This window comes from Fukomys damarensis, unplaced genomic scaffold (genome assembly GCF_012274545.1).
Source record: "Fukomys damarensis isolate Sample0158 unplaced genomic scaffold, DMR_v1.0_HiC HiC_scaffold_15, whole genome shotgun sequence".
Classification (NCBI taxonomy): Eukaryota; Metazoa; Chordata; class Mammalia; order Rodentia; family Bathyergidae; genus Fukomys; species Fukomys damarensis.
In genome coordinates this window covers 737067-745989 of record NW_022900927.1, presented here as the reverse complement: position 1 = coordinate 745989, position 8923 = coordinate 737067, and positions in this window count along the sequence as shown.

Sequence of the window (8923 nt, the reverse complement as noted above, 5' to 3'; positions counted from 1 at the left end):
CTGTTTCTACCTTGGAGCCATCTGACCATGGGTTGAAAGTGTGACCCAAAATAAACCTCTTTTCGTTTAAATTGTTGGTGTTGAGTATTTTGTCCCAAGGATGAGAAGCTAAGTAAGACATCAAGGTCATGCCTTCATAACCCATGTATGCTTGGAAGTGTACTTTACTAATCACTCAGGCTACTCCCAAGCCAATCAAGTTGACAGTTAAGCCTGTCACAATAATTTACATATTTTCTCAGAGTTCTTGCTACTCAAAGTGTGGTCCATGGACTGGCAGTGTCTGATTTATCTGGGAACTGACTCGAAATGCAAATTCAAGGCCTTGCTCCTGACTTCCTAAAACAGAATCACATTTTAATAAAAACCTTCAGGTTGTTTATCTGCACGTGAAAACCTGAAAAACACAACCATAAGCCAGTGATCATCAACTTTGGCTGCACATTGGAGTCACCTCAGAGGTTTAAATACACTTATCTTTCAGTCCCAACCTGATTGGAGATCTGATTGGACTTGGGGAGGAATACACCATAGTGTTACCCATGAGCCCACCAAGCACTAAACATTACAAGCTTACCAACCACTAAGGCATGATTTTGAAATACTGATACACAAAGTATTTTTTTGGAGTCTTCCTCCAAAAAATTCTAATTCAGGAGGCCTAGAGGAGGTTTGGAGAACCCACATTTTCAGCCAGCACATCCAGTGGGTCCCGCTGTAGATGCCACAGACCACACTTTGAAAAACACTGCATTAAGGAACTGATAAAGGAAGAAAAAAAACAATGGTGCAAAGTGAAGATGCCAATTAATCTGGTTGCTGATTGATGTTTATCTTTTTTGCTTTTTATTGAGTTTATTGGTACATTCTAGGTATACAGTACAGTTACATTCATTACTGGGATCTTGTACCTTTACATGGCAGGACTTGGTTCTCATTTTTTCCCCTTGTCCCTGCCCTCCCTTCACCCCCTCCTCCCCTCCCCATTTACAAACACTTTATTTCCATTTTTTCATTTTCTCATTTTTTTCTTTTCCCTTATTCCCTTTCCCCTACCCTTCCCACTTTCCCTACATCTTTAGCCCTTTTCTTCCTATTTCACATTGTTAATTACCTCATTAGGATCTTTGTACTATTATAGTTTTTCACACCAGAGAAACTCTTTGGTATTTACACATGTGTGACTTATTTATTTCATTTAGGAGTATATCCTCAAAATGTATCTATTTTCCTATGAATGACTAATTTCTCATTCTTTATGGCTGAGTAGTATTCCATTTTATAGAAAAACCACATCTTCTTTATCCAGTTTCCAATTGATGGGCAAATGGGCTGTTTCCAAGTTTTAGCTATTACAAACTGTGCTGCTATAAACATAAGTATGCATATGTCACTGTGATATAATTCTTTTAATTCTTTTGGAAAGATACCCAGCAGAGGGATGGCTGGGTCAAATGGAACCTCTAGTTACAGCTCTTTGAGGTATCTCCATGTTGATTTCCATAGTGGTTGCACCAGTCTGCACTTCCACCAACAATGGAGAAGGGTTCCTTTCTCCCTGCAACCCCGCCAACATTTGTCATTGTTTGATTTCTTGATAGCAGCCATTCTTTGTGGGGTGAGGTGGAATCTCAGTGTTGTTTTCTTCTGCATCTCTCCAATGACCAGTGATGTGGAACATTTTTTCACATATTTACTTGCTGCTTTTACTTCTTTGAAAAATGTCTGTTTATTTCAGATGCCCATTTTTGATTTGGGTCTTTATATTTGGGGGCACTGCTTGTTTTGAGTTCTTTATATAATCTAGATAATAGTTCTTTGTCTGAGGAGCAGCTGGTAAAAATTTTTTCCCACATTGAAGTTTGTCTCTTAGTTCTGTTGATGGTTTCTTTTGCAGTGCAGAAGCTTTTTAATAAGATGAGATCCCAGCTGTTGATTTTTTCTGCTAGTTCCCGTGCTACTGAGGATCATCTCACCTTCCTGGTGTTGGAGCAGCAATGGCACCCTCAGGGGAGGGTGAGGCTACCTGGACCTGATGTGTATCTTGAAGGGAATCTAATTAATAATTGCACATCTTCTCAAAGCATAACAGAACAATATAGATTTCCAGTGATTTATCTGCTAGATCAGAGATAGCCTCCTGTCAGAAATTATGCTAGCTACAAAGATCCTATAACATAATTAGGGCCAAGATCATGAATAAGCCTATACAAAGAAAACCTTACACATAGGGAGAAATTTTTCCCAACTAGGGAAGATATTCTGCTTTTAATCCACACACTTTCTAATAATTGACAACTAAATCAATAAAGGGCCTATAACTTTAGAAAACCTAAAATGCAGCATGACACTGACCACCTTAGGGTGGCTATGGTAAATGTCATCACCGTTCTTGTCTCTGATTAAGCAGTTCTTCTTAACCTTTCAAGGAAGGGTTTTCAAAAATGCTTTATGGAACACTCATACATCCAGGGATTACCCTTCTTCAAACTGCAAATGGACTCTGAAACCACTGATTGCTACCTCATTACCATCTTGTTCTGGCTATTTGTCTTGTACGTGAGATTGCTTCATTTCCCTATGTTGTTCAACTGTTTAATGATGAAGATGATATCCATCTAGGTCTCTTATTTCCCACAGTGTCTAGAACATTTCTGAACCCACGATAGAAGCTCAGCAAATAGTTGTTGGATTGAATAACAGCAATAAACACATCATGCTGTCTTCCTGAATAGTTCCATCTACCATGGTGAGTGATCCTTAAGAAGAGAAAACCTCATTATTACTGGGAGATTTTGAAATATAACCTGTCCATCAGCATTAAATAAAAGGTAGTACCTGTAATTACTTCCAAGTAAGTTTATTATACTTTATGATCTTCAAAGTTTTCATGGGAATTTACATCACTGGATCCCCACAAGAACCTTATGAAAAAGATAAGAGCTTTTTATGTGGTAAGAAGAGTTCACATGACAGATTTTTAAATGCACAATATAGAATTATTAACTATAGGCACCAAGATGGGCAGCAGATATCTAATACATATTCATCTTATATAACTGAAATGATATCCACTGAAAAACACACCCTATTTTTCTTTCACTATAGTCCCTGGAAACTACCACTCTCCCCATTTCTATGAGTTTGTCTTTTTTAGTCACTTTGTATAAGTGGAATCAGGCAATGTGTCTGGCTTATTGTACTTAGCATTATGTCCTCTGGGTTAGTCTGGAGTGACAAATACAACAGCATTTCTTTCTTTTTTAAAGGTTGAAAACTAATCCATGGTAAGTATATATCACTTTCAAAATCTATTCATCCATTGCTCATGGCTAAAATGAATAATATTTCAATGAACATGAAAGCACAAACTTCTCTTTGAAATTCTGGTATCAATTCTTTTGGATATATAGACCAGAAGTGGTATCATTAGATTCTATGGCAGCCCAACTTTTAGGAAAGTAAATACTATTCTTCCTAGTGACTGAACCCTGCTTGACATTCTCATCAACAGCATTCGAGGTTTCCAATTCCTCCACATCCACACCAGTATTTATTATCTTTTTTAACAAGAGTAATTGTTCTGATGGGTATGAAGTGATGTCTCACCATGACTCTGATTTGCATTTTTCTCATGCTTAGTGATGCTGAGCACTTAATGCATATGTCTTCCTTGGAGAAAGTTCTATTTGAGTCCTTTGCCTATTTTTAAAATTATTATTTGCTTTCTGTTACTGAGTTTTAGGAGTTTCTTACATAGTCTGGAAATTAGCCCCTTACGTAGACATATAATTTGCAAGTATTTTCTCTTATATGCAGGTTACTTTTTTACTCTGTAGCTTATTTTATTTGCTTTATGGAAGGTTTTACTGTGATACAGTCATCTGTTGCATTGATGCCATATCCAAGAAATCACTGCCAAGATCTCTGTCAAGAAATCTTCCCCTATGTTTTCCTCTAAGAGTTATTCAAATCCTGAGAGCTATCCAGTATCCTTATATTTAAATCTTTAATCCATTCTGAGTTGATTTTTGGGGTGTGGTGTATAAGGGTCTAGTTTCACTCTTTGGTGTGTAGATATTCAATTTTCCCAGCATATGTGGAAGAGGTTATCTTTTCTTCATTCTTAACACCCGTATCAAACACCAGTTGACTGGACATGTACGGGTTTGTTCTTGGCTCCCTGATGTTTTCCACTGGTAGATATGTGTCTATGTGCCAACATCATGAAATTTCAATTGCTACAGCTTCATGATATGTCTTGAAACTAGGAAGTGTGATGCCCCAAGTTTTGTCCTTTCTTGAGATTGCTTTGCTATTCACAGTCTTTTGTGGTTCCATAAGAATTTGTGATTTTTTTTTTCCTTTAAAAATGCCACTGGGATTTTGATAAGGATTGCATTTAATTTATGTCACTGTGGGTAATAAATATACTTTAACTTTCCTAAATCTTCCAATCTATGAACATGGAATGTCTTTCTATTTGTTTTTATCTTCTTTAGTTTCTTTCATCAAGGAAATTTCATCATTTCCTTCATCAGTGTTTTGTAGCAGCATTGACCGAATCTTTAACCACCGTCAAGTTTCTTCCTAAGATTTTAAAATTTTTTGATGCCATCGTAAATGGAATTTTCTTTCTGGATACTTTGTTTTAGTGTATAGAAACACCACTAATTTATGTATGTTGGTTTTGTGTCTTGCAAGTTTGGTAAACTCATGTATGTTTTTGTAGCAGCCCCGCACCCTGTCTGTCTCCTACTGTGTGTGTGGATGTGTGTACTCCCTAGAGTTTTCTACATCTAAGATCACATCCTTTGCAAATAGAAATAATTTTACTTCTTCCTTCCCAATATGAAGCATTTCATTTATAGTCATACCTAACTGCTCCAGCTAGTACTTTCAAGTAACACGCTGAATAGGAGTTGCAAGAGTGGGCATCCTTGTTTCATTCCTAACCTTAATAAAAAGATTTGAGCTTTTTCCTGTTTAGTATTAGTTAGCAGTGAGATTTCCCAATATGGCTTTTATTATGTTGTGGTGAATTCTTTCTATATCTAGTTTTTCTGAGGATTTTTTCCATTATAAACTGTTGAATGAAAGCTTGCTTGCCTCAATTTGCAATTGGTGAAATCGGAGCTCAAAGAGCTTTCAGGTAGTGATAACCTGGCCTAATGCCTGTGTACAGATTTTAAGAAGAGGGCCTTTCCTCTGGAGGGTAGAAGCTGACCCAGCAAATAGACTGCCCACTCCACCCAAAACACTTTCCTTGCACAAGGCATGACTTCTAGAATTGTGGCAGTAGCCTTACCTGAAAAACTTTCTCATTGCCTCATGACATATCAAAAATAAAACTAAAAGCTTAGTGCTGTTTTTAGCATCCACACTGGGTGAGTCAGGGTCTTTTACTTAGGTATGTAAGGAGAAGTAAAGAGCATAATTTTCTACCTATAACCAGAGAATAAGCATCAGCAATAAGTAAGAAGAGTAGATGGAAAACAGTTTTTTGATAGCACAGATTTTGCAACTGGAAAACTATAGGGGCTTACATATCACTCAGTCACTCTACCCTCAGAGAAGGAATTGTGATTAGTTGCAGAATTGACCACAAAGCACTGCAGCTTCTCCACACAGGTGTGGGGTCTGTTTCTTTACCCTTGACTCATGGTAGTCTCCCATGTGACTCGCTGAGACCAACACTATGTAAAGGAACTAACAACAGGAGAGATCTACACCTGGGCCTCAGCAGGTCTGGCAGCTTTCAGGCAGTTGGATATTGAGTGACATATGGCCTAGGGACCGCTGTCTCCTGGCCCACAGTGAGACAGCATGCAGATACTCAAAGGAGGCCACCCTTGCTCTGTGTACTCTAGTACCCCGTGATACTCTAGTCACCAGCACGGCCTGGCTGCTCAGTGTCTGCCTCACATCAGCAACGGTGCCACACTGACTTGTAGCTTGTGGGTAATAATAGGCAGCTTTAGTTTTTAGTCACTGTTTTTAGATGCTTTGTCTACATAAAACAAATATTAGCTGATAGATTGAATGACCCTAGAAGCAACAGGATCAGCAGATAATGAGAATAACAGGCCATTTGTAAATAGCAGCAGAGTATCAGAAAAGCTAAGCAACAAAAAGACATTCGGCATGGCACGGAGATTGCTAACCACATCAGCTTGGTACGCCACAGAATTAGTTGCTGCCGTTAGCAGGCTACTTTTTAAAAAGAAAATGTATAAATAAATATTATGCAAAGCAACTTATTTTTTAAAGTACTAACAGAAAAATCACAAATGGCTACAATGCATCAGCCACTTGATTTACTGATAATAGAAACTACTTTTGCCCCTGCATTCTTCATAAAGAATTGAGTTCATCCTGAGTACTCCAACTCATGGGGGTCGGTTACAACAAGGAGCTTCTCTGCTCTGTTGAAGCGGTGGATTTGGTTCCTTCAAGCACAGATAGTGCCGTTTACCTGTTTCCATTCTCCATCATGATAGAATTTCACTTAGAGCTTTTAAAGCATGAAATAAGAATTATGGTTTGAATGCTAAGAGGGAAAAAGAACAAAGAGAAAAGGGAGAATTTGTTATGTCAACATTCAGTCAGTTGTTGTAGACTGGCATGCTTGAGCATGTGTCTTCCAACCTTCCTTCCAAACCTCAAATCACCTCAAATTCTCTTGCTAGAGGGTGGAAGCGAGAGTAAGGGAGTGGCTAAAAGATAGAACCTACAACTGCCGTATCTCACAATAACTGCTTCAGAAAATAATAATACAATGTGAACATTTCATAAAGCAAGTTTCCCAGGAGTTGAGGGATTTAATTAAATATATAGTACAAATTACATAGATATATGTATATGTGTGTAATATAACTTGTCAGAGGGAAGGTTACTTCTAAATTTCCAGAAGTTCCATTAATTTAACTCGGCTCTTCCAACTTTGCTGGAGTCCATAGATTATCTAACACTAAAACAATCATAGACCTTTCCATTCCCCTGAGCGTAACTGTTCCATACAGTCTGAAACATAAACTCTTAGACCTGAAACTCTTTCATTATCTAACTCTGTCTTTCCTATAATTCCCACAAGTATATCACAGACTTAAGTAATCTGCTAAGAACACCTTCCTCTCTCATGTATACCTGTTAAAACTGGAACCCAACCTTTGAGGTACATCTTAAATAATTAAATAATTTCCTTATTGAAACACAGTTAGCTTGCTTGCTTGATTTCTTTTCTTCTTTCTTTCTTTCTTTCTTTGTTGAGACAGGATCTCAATATGTACTTCAGGTTGACCTTGAATTCACTATGTAGCCCAGACCAGGGTTGAACTTTCAGCAATTCTCTCGCTTCAGCCTCTCGAATTCTGGAATCACAGGTAGACACCACCACAACTGGCTCCATAGCTATTTTTTTTAAACTGAGATACTCTCATATCAGGGGTTGTGATTGTTACTTATGATATGTTGACATGATTGGAGTAAGAATAACCTAGCAGATTAGTAAATTCTAGATTTGTCTATGGATGATTGACAGGTAACCCAGCAAGCTGAGGGAAGAAGACCAACCCAGATGTGGGTAGCACCAAACAACAGAAAGGAGAAAGGAAAGAAATATTCCCCCCACCTGTTTGTTTGTTTAGGCACTCCAGTCTTTGCCACTGCCTTTGTTTATCTTTGGGGGTTTTGTTTGTTTGTTTGTCTGTCTGTTTGGTTTTTTTAGGATTAAACAACAGAGTACATTTATTTCTCAACATTCTGCAAGCTGCAAATTCAAAATCAAGGAATGGAGCAGGCAGATTTGGAGGCTGGTGAGGGCCCTCTCCCCAGTCACACTGAGCCATCCTATCACTACATCTTCAATGGGGTGGGGTGGGGGAATCTCAGTCTTTCTTCTTTTCCTTTTTTTTTTTTTTTGTTTTTTTGTTGTTGTTTTCAGGTCATTTTATTTATTAGTATATGTTTGCAGTACATGCTCTTTACGGTCCTTGTGTGGAGTCGGTGCATGTACACAGTTTGTCTCGATTCCTTTTCCCATGCTCATCCCCCACTTCCACTTCTCGATCCCTTTTCCATTTGAGAAAAATGCATCTCCCTAATTCCTATTTTCCATCTTTCATTTTTATTTTTTTCTTTATTTTTAATCTGGGCTTTTCAAATAAAAGAAACTATGCAATATTTAGGCTTGTGTATCTGATTTATATCACTTAACATTACGGTCTCAAGGTGCATCCATTTTCCTACAAATGACTCAAGCGTGTCTTTGTTTATGGTAAAGAAGTACTCCATTGTGTTTAAATACTGCAGTCTCTTTATCCATTCATCTGTTGGACACAGATAGGCCATTTCCAGTATTTAGTTATTATTAATTGTGCTAAACCTGGGTATGTACATATCATGGCAAAATTACATCTAACTCTTTCAGGAAGATATCTAGAAGGGGAATAGATGGGTCAAATGAAATTTCTAATTTTAAGTTTTTTGAAGACACTCCATGCAGATTTCCATAGTGATTGCACTATTTTACATTACAACCTAAATATAGAAGTCCTTTTTCCCCTCAGCCTTGCCAGAATTTATTATTTGATTTCTTCATGATAGTCATTCTTTGTGGTGTAAGATGGAATATCTGTGTTGTTTTAATTTGCATTTCTCTAATATCCAGAGATGGTGAGCGCTTCTTCATGTATTCATTGGTCATTTGTACCTCTTTGATGAAGCATCTATTCATTTCACTTGCCCATGTTTTGAATGGGTCTTTTACTTTGGGCAATCTAATTTTTCTGAGTTCTTCATATATTCTAGATCAGGGTGGCAAATCTATGACACACATACCACAGCAGGCACACAGACCCCTCTCTGTCAGAACATGAGCCAAGTCACCCCAACATCCAAGTAATGGGAAACAGTTTTTTTTTTT